The sequence below is a fragment of the Hordeum vulgare genome, chromosome 7H (genome assembly GCF_904849725.1).
Source record: "Hordeum vulgare subsp. vulgare chromosome 7H, MorexV3_pseudomolecules_assembly, whole genome shotgun sequence".
NCBI lineage: Eukaryota > Viridiplantae > Streptophyta > Magnoliopsida > Poales > Poaceae > Hordeum > Hordeum vulgare.
In genome coordinates, this window is record NC_058524.1 from 9,468,849 (window position 1) to 9,482,135 (window position 13,287).

The 13,287-nt window shown below is 40.4% G+C and overlaps 2 long non-coding RNA genes across 2 annotated transcripts; both read right to left on the minus strand.

Annotated features, from left to right (window-relative positions):
* Positions 1-3,225: 3,225 nt before the first annotated feature.
* LOC123411957 lies at positions 3,226-3,830 on the minus strand. Its single transcript, XR_006613371.1, has 2 exons — positions 3,703-3,830; positions 3,226-3,589 (listed from the first exon to the last, which is right to left on the minus strand). It is a non-coding gene; the product is annotated as an uncharacterized LOC123411957 (long non-coding RNA).
* A 3,529-nt stretch (positions 3,831-7,359) lies between these two features.
* Positions 7,360-7,859, minus strand: LOC123411598. Its single transcript, XR_006613289.1, has 2 exons — positions 7,716-7,859; positions 7,360-7,642 (listed from the first exon to the last, which is right to left on the minus strand). It is a non-coding gene; the product is annotated as an uncharacterized LOC123411598 (long non-coding RNA).
* Between the last annotated feature and the right edge of the window lie 5,428 nt (positions 7,860-13,287).

Genomic DNA, 13,287 nt, shown 5'->3' on the forward strand with positions numbered 1-13,287 from the left:
AATTAATTAATTGTTTTTAGAATCTATGAACATTTTCAAAAATGATAAACTTTCTTATAATTGTGGAACTTTTTTAAAAAAATTGTACATTTTCAAAATTTATTATTGTGTTTGGTATTTGTGAATTTATTTAAAAATCGATGAACCTTTTTCCATAATCGATTGAAATTTTGTAAAAATTGATGTTTTTTTTCAATGAGATTTGTAATCGTTTTTTATTCCACATTTTCTTCATAAGCATTAAAAAAGTGTCTGGTTTTTTCTACCAGGTCAACAACACACACACAAAAAAAACCGGATAGTGTGGGACATGCCTGAACGAACGAGGAGAGGTTCGACCAACACCACTTTTTAGGGTCTGCCATGAGTATGAACGTGAAAGTCTGCAAGTGTGGACGTGGTTCGGATGGAAAGTCCAGCCAGGCCTTAGCACTCCAGATGCCGGGGCCGAATGGAGTGATCACAATAACTAATAATCCAGAACGGCGAGTGACATCTAACATCTTTCAGCTTGTTTCCCCCTCTTTGTTCCGGGGATGATCTCCGTGACGACTCCCAACCGTCCCATGGTATATAACTATATATGGAGCCTCGTCACCTGAATCTCCACCTGTTGGCTGCTTGGATAGGCATAACTATGGGAGGGAGCGACGACGGTGCCTCGGCGCATGGTGACGGCGAAGCGCACCATCCGCGTGGTGATCCGCTCCTCGGGGCTGGCCTTGATGATACATCGCACCGTTCTAGACTGGTTGCGCAGCACCACGATTGCTTTCGTCTTGCTCAGCGGCCGGACGCGCTGCAAGTGGCCGAAGACCACGACATACGTGCCCGCCATTGCTCCGAGTATGTCCTACACAGACGCTGCCGCAGACAGACGCGTACGACTAGGAGCTTATAGAAGATGTTCACGTACCGAATCAGTATTGAGATCTGTTTCCGTTCAAACCAAACGACCACTGTAGGAATCGGATCCGGGCTAGGTTTGCTAGCAATACTATCTTTACCTAATAATAATAAAGAGGCTATCGCTTCCATCGGAAAACCCACCGACGTGATTTTACAAAAAAATCCTTACTGTTTATGACATTAAACTCGTAGTATATATTAAATGTTTTTTAAAATACTCATATCTTTTAAACCGTAACTCCAAATTTAACATATTATATATGGAATTTGATTAGAGAAATATGTAGAATTTAAATATGATATTATTTTATCTGTTAAACGTTTAATAAAAATACTATCTAGGATGCAATCTTAATAAATAAGTCGTTATTCGTCTTTCTTTCATACCGGTACTCATCCGGGTTGGGGATGAACACATCAACAAAATCAGGATTAGAGATGAAACTGAAGGTCACTTGACTGATTATTTGTACGTATTAAATCTACATGCAAGCCGTGTTAAAATAGAAGACCTGTGAAATTTTGAACTGCATTTTTGTAGGATAAGACCATCTTTATTTGTGTCGTAACTATAAACCACCACTGTTGTCGATCTCAACCCACCCGCCTCCGCGGTCGTACCTCTGCTCGCTTGCTGTCCCCGTTTCGGCGCTCGAGCACAGCTTCTGGATCAAATCAACGCGACAGCTACGGTGACTGGGGATGATGCGTCTGCTCGATGCAGAACGACGGCGGCGCGCGAATAAGGCGCGCGGAGCGAAGTACTTGCAGGTGGAGGCGGGCCTCCATGGCTCACACGGGGAACTCCGAGGTTATGGCGCGGCAACGGCGACTCCTTATGGCCAGATAGAGGCGCCTAACCCTTGCTCCCTTCATCGTATCCCCTCCTCCGGCAGGAACTCATCATCTGGTGAGATCCCCTCCCCATGCCTCCGACCGTGTGCCAAGCACCGACAAGAAATTTTGTTTTGTGGGGATTTGTTTGCTGATGAATGAATGTATTGAATGTAAGATTGTATTGTTGTAGAGACAGAGAATGGAACACCACCTTCAGTTTGTCATCTGATCTCATATTCTCTACCCCATGAGTGAAATAAGATAACAGTCCATTGATCAATTCACTTAGCCTCTTTGTTTTGCTTTGTTTGTCCCATTTAATTTCTCATCATGATGGAATTAACAATGGATGAGTTGATATCTCAACAAAATAGGATAGAACTGACTACATTAGTTAGTTAGCTTCTTATTTTAATAAATCAAAATGATTATAAAAATATTAAAAGCGTGTGGTATTTTTTTCTCCCGTTGCAACGCACGGGTCCTTTTGCTAGTGATTATTAAATAAAGATTTGTAGGTGTAACCCTTAATGCGGCCATGTCACGTCTTATATTTGTAGGTGTAACGGCTTTGTTTGTCTTGACGGTGGCTTTGGATTAATCATTCTATTTATTTTGTCAGAATTTATTAAATAACTTAGTAAAGATAGTTGCATGCATCAATTTGATGCAAAAGCCCAGGATAATCACCCTTTTCATAGAAAAAGAATGGAGGTACTGAAGATGTTTCGACCTAGGGACAAGGATAGATCAATCTATAATCTTCATTAGTGTTTGAAATTAAGTCCTTAATGGCATCTTGTCAAACATGTGTTACTTTGACGGGTAGGGCCGGGGCCTCTTGCCATTGAAACAACCCTGGAACAAATCATCAAACTCCATGTAAAGTGGGGCAAATATATTCCCATTTAAATAGTAGTCCAAATGTGGTTAGTTAAAAGTTCATTGAAAGTACAAAGCATCCAAACATAATAAAAATTACAGCGAGGACCCCTAGACCATTAAATGGCCACTACCGTTTAACCGACACCTCAATATAGTCATTCTGGTATCAAACTTGACCTTACGGCTGCCGATGACCGTTGGAAAATATACACATGCATGCTCCTAAGGACCAGCGCCATGAAGACACAATTGTCCTTATTGAACCCTCGAAACAATATGAAGTATTTGATCCATCCGAGTGCAGCCCATGCGAGGACTAAATAATCCTAACTTAAACTATTAGCCGTAACCAAGGCACCCGGATGTTCCTTGCCGCCATCAGCCACCAGAGCGTCAGGCAAAGGGCCAGGCCGATGGATCATGGAGGGAAGAACTTCGCTCTAGCCGCCTACTTGTGAGGGAAAAGAAATTTTTGATAATGCTTAATCCACATCTGCATTGTCTCGTGATAACTTTTGATGAGCTAAAATAAAGTAGTTCATGTACTATACAAACACACACACCATTGCTCGATTTATTCGCAGTGGAAGATCATTGATTAAAATGTTTACCAAATCGAACTAACTGTATGTTACATCCATCCGCCAAACATATTGAATTGTTGACCATTCCGTTCACATTCATGCCGAATTCCTGATGCACTGATAAAAAACTTATTTCACAGCAAATTTAATCATCTCGCCATTACATATTGTGGCACACCAGCTTCTAGAGTATCTCTCCTAGGGATTTGCAGTAGGATCCACGAGGACTGACTTTGCTAATTTTTTGCCACTACAGCAGCAGTTTCTTGAATCTTTGCAGTATCCATTTTTACTGTAACCGTAACGAGCGCATAACTCACCGCAAATTACATTTCGGTAGGGACCTGAGCATTCCGGAGCCACTAAGCACGCCCCTGCAAAAAATGCTTAAAAGTGTCAGTTTTCTGTCATGATTCTAGATATATATGGACTTGAGAAACGAAATGGACAATATATATGACAGACAATGAAATAAAAGGACGGCAACCTTGTGTAGTTGAAAAGGACAACAAGGTTGTGGCTATGACCAAAATCAAGGCCAAGCATACAACACTTGTGTTTCTCTTGACAATTGCCATGGCGGGTTAGCAAGTCTTTTCTTCTTCTTTTCCAATCTTCTTGTGTGTTTTGTGGCTTATGTAATTCGCGAGTGTTATATAGTGTGTCAGGAACGTAGATAAGCATCACCTACAATAAATGCCTAATTAATACATGCCAATTTCCACCCACAATTAATTGGCATTTCAAAATGCTTCTTCTGTTTTTATTAACTCCACATATTTGGCTTGTCTAAAGTGAAACTTTATATATTTTTTCAAGAAGCTTATAGAGAAATATATATTTTTTTTGCAGAAAAACATCCGATCTATTCATCTTCAAACATGATAGTACAACAAACACTAGAAATAACAAAAAGTACATCCAGATTCATAGACCACCTAGCGACTACTACAAGCACTGAAGCGAGCCGAAGGCCCGCCGTTGTCATCGCCCCTCCCTCACCAGAGTCGGGCAAAACTTGTTGTAGTAGACAGTCGAAAAGTCATCGTGCTAAGGCCCCATAGAACTAGTGCACCACAACAACTACCACCGCCGATGAAGAGTAACGTGGATCGAAAGGATCCAATGTGAAAAAACACGAAGGTAGACGAACGACGAACAGATCCGAGCAAATCCACCAAAGAAAGATCCGTCGGAGACACACCTCCAGACGCCCACAGACGATGCAATATGCACCACCGAAACGGGGGCTGGGCGGGGAGAACCCTATTCCAACTTCAAGGAGCCGCCACCGTCTTCCCTTCTTGAACTGGTAAGAAATCTTAACAAAACTAGAAAATACATCTAAAAACGGAGCCCTCCCACCGAAAGGGCCAGGATCCACCACGCCTCCATGACCCTAAGGCCACCGAACATAAGGCGGACTCGTGTCGGCGCCAGCGGGAGGTTAAGAAGCCCTAATTTTCTTAGGTAAGGCGGCGGCTGCGCCAGCAAAGACAGATGAGATGCGTATCCGTAGAGAAATATATTAACATATTGCATATATTATCTCATCATAGAAATTTGGTACTGTAAATATCCATATTTTTTATAAATTGGATCAAACTTTATAAAAATTGACTTCATTCAAAAGTAATATGCAAAATAAATAAAAAACAAGGGAGTAAGAGTGAGATATACTACCGGTTTAATGTATACTCCCTCTCTTCTAGTTTGAAGGGACTATATCGAAATTTAATGTAAGGTCAACCGGTTGTTTGATGCAAAAATAATAATACTTCTTCCGTTCCTAAATATAAGTTTTTTTTAAGATTACATTAGGAACTACATACGAATGTATATTAACATACTTTAAAATATAGATTCATTCATTTTACTTCCTATGTAGTCCATAGTGAAATCTATAGAAAAAAATATATTTAGGAAGTGGGGGGGGGGGGGTGGGGGGGGAGTACAATGGGCCCAACAACAAAGATACATGCATTTGTTGCAAGGCCCGTGTACGCCTTGCCAAACCAAAGGCCAAGCAACTTTTTCTTACACAGTACAATGAAAGTCGTTTACACACATTCACCACTATAAACACACGCACGCACATTCATCTTTATTGGTAATCTCTAAAGACTGAGTCGGCACATCATCCTGAGATTGCTAAAGTCACCACAGACGTCTTTATACCAGACGAGAACATCTCATTTCATTGAATGCACATCGCTAAAAGGCCTGAAATAAATTCAGAAAAATGCGAGTATAAATGTAAAGTCTAGGGCTTAAACTTTAGTGAGCCGGGGAGACCACTATCCTCATGACCGTGCAACCACATGTTCAGTTTTGTAAACATAATTATTACTAATATATTGCTAGAAATATTTCTAAAATATTACGTAACATCATAATTACTAATATATTACTTAACATAATTATTTCTAAATAATACTTAACATAATTATTACTAATGTATTTCTAAAATATTGCTTAACATAATTATTACTATTATATTACTTAACATATTTATTACTAAAATATATCGAATATAGTTCTAACATATTACTTAACATAATTATTTCTAAAATATATATTACTAACATATTACTTAACATAATTATTTCTAATATATTTCTACCCCAGATGAAAAATATATTCATGAAAAATATAATATTTTCTTTTCGCAATTTAATTTTTTTTTTCATACCATTAAAATATTATTTATACCAGTTTAAAATGATTCACCATTGAAAATTATGTTTATGAGATTTCTTAAAACGAGAAAAGTAACTGCAAACGGTACATTTTTAGTTTACTTCTAAATGAGGTCTGTGGCGTGAAATCGGTGTACCTCTTTGATTGGTGTGGAGTGAGGAAGTGTCTGGATAACCCTATCTTTCTTTTCCCCGCCTCTATGAGCTCTCTCGCCCCCTCCCCCCTCTCTTATATCTGTTGCTTCCATCGCAGTACCCTTCTTCACCCACCTTGCTTCCACGCGACCTCCTTACTGGCACCTCCATGGAGCCCAATCGAGGGGCAAGTGCAGAGTGGCGACATCCCTTCCTAGCTTTATGCATTTTGCTCGATTCCTGTGGACTACGGAGCGGCAACAATGTTTGGTGGCTGGTCGAGGTGAGAAATAGGCCCACCCCCAAAATTTGAAATTAACTTTATCTTTCTGCATTGGTGTGTTTGTAAGTATATAGTCTTGTGGCCATTTTGCCAAAAAAAAAAACAGTACTAATCGATATGTATGTAGGGAATAAGGGATAGGTACGCATGTAAATCCACACTATTCAGCCGAGTTTCTTGGCATCATTGTGTACATTAAGATTTAGGTAATTGTATTCATGCATTGCTTTATTTCCAACACTTCACTCAAGGGCGCGAACGACGGAGAACAGATTCGCGCAAAATCGATCAGCCAGAAGACGAAATACAATTTGTTTAGGAGCAACACATTTGCAAGGCAGACTTTTCATTTTCTGAGAAAAGACACCGAAAGGGCATCAAACATATCTAGCGAGATAATCGGGAGGCAGCCGAGGTAGGTTGTTTTTATTTTGAATCGTTTTAGTTCGGTCGCTTGAAAGGAGCCAGCAGGTTCAAACGGGATTAAGGGAGCAAGTTCTTCAAGGGTCATGCTTGAATCCATGGGTTAGAGTTAGAGTAGGTTAGATTGGACTGAACTAACCTCAAAACATCCAAACAAAAGGGTTAGAATTGGTTAGATGCATCTAACCAATTCAAAAAACTAACCCACCCAAGAGGTGCTTATTTGGGTTAGAGTTAGGTGGGGGCAGCTTTTCCCTCTACCTTCACAGCCAAATAATTGGAAAAAGTGCATTTATTGACAATCTAACCTTGTCATCCAAACACCTCCTTGGTTAGAGTTAGTTCAGGGTTAGAATATAACTCTAACCATTCACAAAAAAAAAATCTAACTCTAACCTCTAACCAAGTTAGAGTATCCAAACAGGGCCAAGAATACCGGATAATTTCTAGTAGTTCATCTGCAACAGAGCGCCATATTTATAATTTAGTTTGGTCGAATAAAATTATGCTTTCCCAAATCGATCTACTGCATGTCAATTTCATTCCATCCATTGGGGACCTACTAAATTAATGACCATTAATTTCGACCATATCAATCTAGATGAAATAACCGATAAAAAACTTATTTCATATCAAATTTCATCTTCCAGCCAGAAAGGTACATATTGTGGCGCATGCAGCAGCATCTAGGGTTTCCCTACTATCCTATGGATTTAGGACACTAGGATTCACGAGGACCGCCGGGTCGGCTAATTTGGCACCGCGACAACAGCAGTAGCGTGATTCCTTGCAGTATCCATCTTTGTTGTAACCATAACGAGCGCATAGCTCAGGGCATATCACCTCCGGGTAGGGACCCGAGCATTCCGGCGCCACCATGCACTCATCTGCAAAAAAGTGTCAGTTTTTCTGTATAGATACATATGCACTGCACTGAGGAATGAGAAATAGGACACCAACCTGCATGTGCAGTTGAAGAGGACAATAATAAGGTTGCGGCCATGACCACCAGAACCGCCAACGATGCAGCCCTCGTGTTCCTCTTGAAGATTTCCATGGCCGGTTAGCAAGCCTTTTTCTTCCTTTTAGACTCTTGTGTTTTGTGGCTTGATGCCCATATTCTCTTTGTTAGTGTTTATATAGTATATACGTGTGACTGGTGCACAGGTTGGTATCTATCACAATAATGTCTCGTTAATACATACCATATAATTTCTCTACGGCGACGGTTAATTGACATTCCAAAATAAGAGCGAGATATACTAGTGTACATATCAAGAATTAATTGACATTGATTTACCATCCTCCTTTTCCATGATCATATCTTGTAGTACCATTTTTTCTAAACAAAATATCTTGGAACTGTTTTTTTATCGGTAAAGATAGTGCCAGCAGGTGTGGGCGTTTTGTAACTCACCCACACGCAATGATCGGCATCCTATCATGTTTGCACGAATCTTAACAAGTTATCGCCAGTTTTCTATGCGAGTAGGAAGGGGCTGGTGTGTGCGTTTTTATCAGTTCGCCCACACGTCTGTTTCACGCACGCAGAGGGGCTGGTGTGTGGGCGTTTATCAGTTCGTCCACACGCCTGTTTCACGCATTCAGAGGGACTGGTATGTGTGCGTTTATCAGTTCGCCCACACGCCCGCACGATCACCACCTGTCTCCTCTCCCACACCCCAAACTATCAGTTGTCATATTTTTTTCACATGTACATGGCAACTGCCTAGTATGCTTGTAAGCAGATGTCAACTCTCTCTCTTACCCGAATATGTTATTTTGCCATGTCTTTTTTTTAGTATTTCTGTGACAACTGCCTAGTGTGCTTAGAAGCATATGCCAACTCCAAGATATTATTTTGCCATGTCTTTCTAGTGTTACATAGCAACTACCTAGTGCTAGTAGGTGGCAACTCCTAAAGTTTTCAAATCATGGCAACTGTGGTATAGACCAGGCCATACATGGCAACATATGTAGTTGTTCATAAATGACATCCGCACTTGATCGGAGATGGCAATTGTAGTTTTTCAGACATGGCTACTTTAGTTGAGCAACCATGGCGACTGTAGTTGTCTAGACATGGCAACTGTAGTTCAGCAACCATGTCAACTGCAGTTAAACAAACATGGAAGAGGGTCCGCACAGGTTTGGGGATGAGAGTGTGTGGTGATTGTCACACGGCGTGCGGGACCGTGAGGTAGGAGGCCGGACGTGTGGACGTGTGGGCGTTACCTGTTTTGCCCACACGTAGGCGTGTGGGCAGGACCGAGAGGCAGGAGGCCGGACATGTGGGCATTACATCTTTTGCCCACACGTGGACGTGTGGGCTGGTTCTCTTAGATACCACATGAATTGTGTGGCAAGACCCTTAACCCACACGCGTGCGGGCAATATCAGGACCCTTTTTTATTAACATAGTATAGACGTACGTATATGATCATACATATGCACATACGCTCAACCATATAAACACACGCATGCACACCCTACCCTATGAGTACTTTTGAAAAACTGAGCCCGTACTGTTGGGGAACGTAGCATGGGAAACAAAATTTTCCTACGCACACGCAATACCTATCCATGATGATGATCATCTACGAGAGGGGAGAGTGAATCTACATATCCTTGTAGATCGTTAAGCGGAAGCGTATATAACGCAGTTGATGTAGTGGAACATCTTCGCGATTCAAATCGCAGCCCGTCCCGCGATCTCATCACGATCTGTCCCGCAATCCCATCCCGATCCATCCCGATCTAGTGACGAACGAACGACACCTTCGTGTTCAGCACACGTACAGCTCGATGACGACCTCCGCCTTCTCGATCCAGCAAGAGAGACGGGGAAGTAGATGAGTTCTCTTGCAGGGTGACGGCACATCGGTGATGGTGGTGATATATACCTGCAGGGCTTCGCCTAAGCACCGCAGAAATCCGATCTAGAGGAAGAACTACAAACTAGAGGAGAGGGTAGCACGTGGCTGAAATTGTATGTTTGAAAAACCCTAAATACCTCTAGTATATATAGGAGGTAGGGAGGGGAGGAGGCAGCCTCAAACCCTCAAGGTTTGGCCGAAATTGGAGGTGGAGGAGTCCTACGCCAATCCTTCTAGGTGTAGGTTTCCTCCTTTCCACTTGGAAAACCTTTTCACCTTCTCCACCTTTGGGCTTTTACCTCTCAAACCTCATGGGCCTTAGTGGGAGCTTATATCAGCCCACTAGGGGCTGGTTTGTATCCTCCCACAGCCCATAAGGCCCCTCGGGGCATGACACCCCTTCCGATGGTCCCCGATACCCTCCCGACACTCCCGGTACACTACCGATGAACCCGAAACTTTTCCGGTGACCAAAACAGGACTTCCTATATATCAATCTTTACCTCCGGACCATTCCGGAGCTCCTCGTGACTTCCGGGATCTCATCCGGGACTCTGACCAACTTTCGGTTACCAACACCTATAACTCAACTATACCGAAACATCACCGAACCTTAAGTGTGCAGACCCTGTGGGTTCGAGAACTATGTAGACATGACCTGATACATTCTCCGGTCAATAACCAATAGCGGGACCTGGATGTCCATATTGGTTCCTACATATTCTACGAAGATCTCTATCGGTTGAACCTCTATGTCAAGGATTCTGTTAATCTCGTATGATGTTCCCTTTGTCCTTCGGTATGTTACTTGCCCGAGATTCGGCCGTCGGTATCACCATACCTAGTTCAATCTCATTACCGGCAAGTCTCTTTACTCGTTCCGTAATACAAGATCCCGTAACTAACTCCTTAGTCACATTGCTTGCAAGGCTTGTTGTGATGTTGTATTACCGAATGGGCCCCAAGATACCTCTCCGTCACACGAAGTGATAAATCCCAGTCTTGATCCATGCCAACCCAACAGACACCTTTGGAGATACCTGTAGAGCACCTTTATAGTCACCCAGTAACATTGCGACGTTTGATACACACAAGGTATTCCTCTGGTGTCCGGGAGTTGCATGATCTCATGGTCATAGGAACAGATACATTGACATGCAGAAAAACAGTAGCAATAAACTGACATGGTCATATGCTACGTTTATAGTTTGGGTCTTGTCGATCACATCATTCTCCTAATGATGTGATCCTGTTATCAAACGACAACACTTTCCTATGGCCAGGAAACCTTGACCATCTTTGATCAACGAGCTAGTCAACTAGATGCTCACTAGGGACAGTGTGTTGTCTATGTATCCACACATGTATTTGAGTTTCGAATCAATACAATTCTAGCATAGATAATAAACGATTATCATGAACAAGGAAATATAATAATAACCAATTTATTATTGCCTCTAGGACATATTTCCAACACGTACATCATCTTGAGATTGAAGAAGTCATCAAATTTAGGGTGCGCTCGAAGGAGGATGGGTTTCAATGGGCGCTTGTGGCAGTGTACGGAGCTGCCCAGCCTGAGCTCAAGATGGACTTCTTGACTGACCTCTTGTCAGGATATGTGGGGACGAGCGGCTACCTATTTTAGTTGGGTGTGATTTTAATATTATAAGGAGGAGAGATGAAAAAATAATGATAACTTAGATGGTAGATGGTCATTCATGTTTTACACAATCACTGAAAGATTAGACTCGCGGGAGATAGAACTCTCCAGCAAAGAAATTACTTGGGCAAACACACTGCCCAATCCAACTTTTGAGAAGTAGGATCGGATTCTCACTAGTGTGGAATGGAAGCAGGAATTTCCTCTGGTGGCTATTCGAGCATTATAGGGAGCAATTTCCGATCGTATCCCATTACTTGTTGATTCCGGGGAAGCAACACACGTGAGTAACAAGAACATTTTCTCTTTCGAATTAGCATGGTTTGAGAGAGAGGGCTTCATGGACCTCATAGCTAGTGAATGGGCTGGGGCCACAGGGGGGAGACCAAATGTGGATAGATGGCAAAATAAGATTAGGCACTTGTTACAGTTTCTAAGGGGCTGGGCTAAGAATGAGAGCGGAATTTATAAGGTGAAAAAAGAAAGGCTTCTCAATCTTATAAACGAGCTAGACATAAAAGTTGAATCCTCCTTGCTAGATGCCAATGATAGGCCATCTAAAACAGACGCCGAGCAAAATCTCAAATAATTCCTTAGAAAAAAGGAATTGAAATGGGCACTTAGAGTTAAAGTGTGACAAGTAGTAAAGGGGGATGACAACACCTAGTTTTTACATATGGTTGCTAACGGAAAACAAGAAAAAAATCTTCCAGCTTGAGCAACCGTATAATGACGTTAGTTCAAGGGGCGGTTAAGGCTGCTCCCTGATGAATATTAAATTCAAAATAAACACGTGTTTGATTTTTGTGTTGATGTTCATCTTAGTCTAACAAGCATGCATGACAATTTTCATGCGAAACGGAATAGACAGTGAACAACAAATTGAAATGTAACATTTACAAGTAACATTTGACTTTTATTTTTCACCAAACTGTTCGATCGCACTAGTATAAAGTGGGGCGGGGCTTTTTTGTATATTGCGTTATTTTGTATAGTGCGTTTTTTTCTTTGTTTCTTTCTTGGTTTTCACTTTTCCATTCTTTTTCAATGGTTTTCATTGTTTTATTTGTTTTCGTTTTTTTGTTCCTTTTTTGGTTTTCTTGAAATAGGTTATCTGGAAATAGCCTGCAGCCCCACTTTTTTGGGCTTTTTCGTTTCTTTTTGTTTCTTTGTTGGTTTCATTATGACTTTTTAGTTCAACACTTGTCTTCCTTCCTTCAGTACACGGTGTAGGTGTGCATAGGAATCATTTTCTTGATACTTGTTGGAATTTTTTAAATACAAGATGTGCATTTTTTTATTAAATACATGTTTTGAACACTTTTATAAATACATAAGCAACATTTTTTAAAATACAAGATAAACATTTTTTAATGGCAATAGACAATTTTCTCACATGCAACTTACATTTTTCGTATACTTTAGAAATATTTTTTATACACATTAAGATATTATTGAAAAGCGTAAACCATTTTTTTGATACGTCTGGAACATTTTTATACACATTAAATTTTTAAATACTTGATTAACTATTTTTTCTACCTATGTTTTCATGTCTACTTTTTTATATACATTGTACATTTTTTGTGTACATACTAAGTATATATTTACACATTTTTATGTTTATAAAATACATGATTAATATTTTAATGCCTGTTTTTCATACACAGTATACATTTTTTGCAAACAGTTGAAACAACATTTTTATACATGGTTAATATTTTTGAAATACATGATTAGTTATTTTCAGAAAATATATTTTTGAGGTCTACTTTTTTTACACACATTGTTCAGTTTTCGCGTATATCAGGAATAGTTTAACATACAAATTTTTACAATTTAAATGCAGAATTAATTTTGTTTTTAAAATACATATTTTAATGTCTACTTGTTTTATACACCCTGTACATTTTTGGTATATAATAAATATACTTATCAATATGATTTTCTAAATATTTGTTTTATATCTACTTTTTCATACATATCGCACATT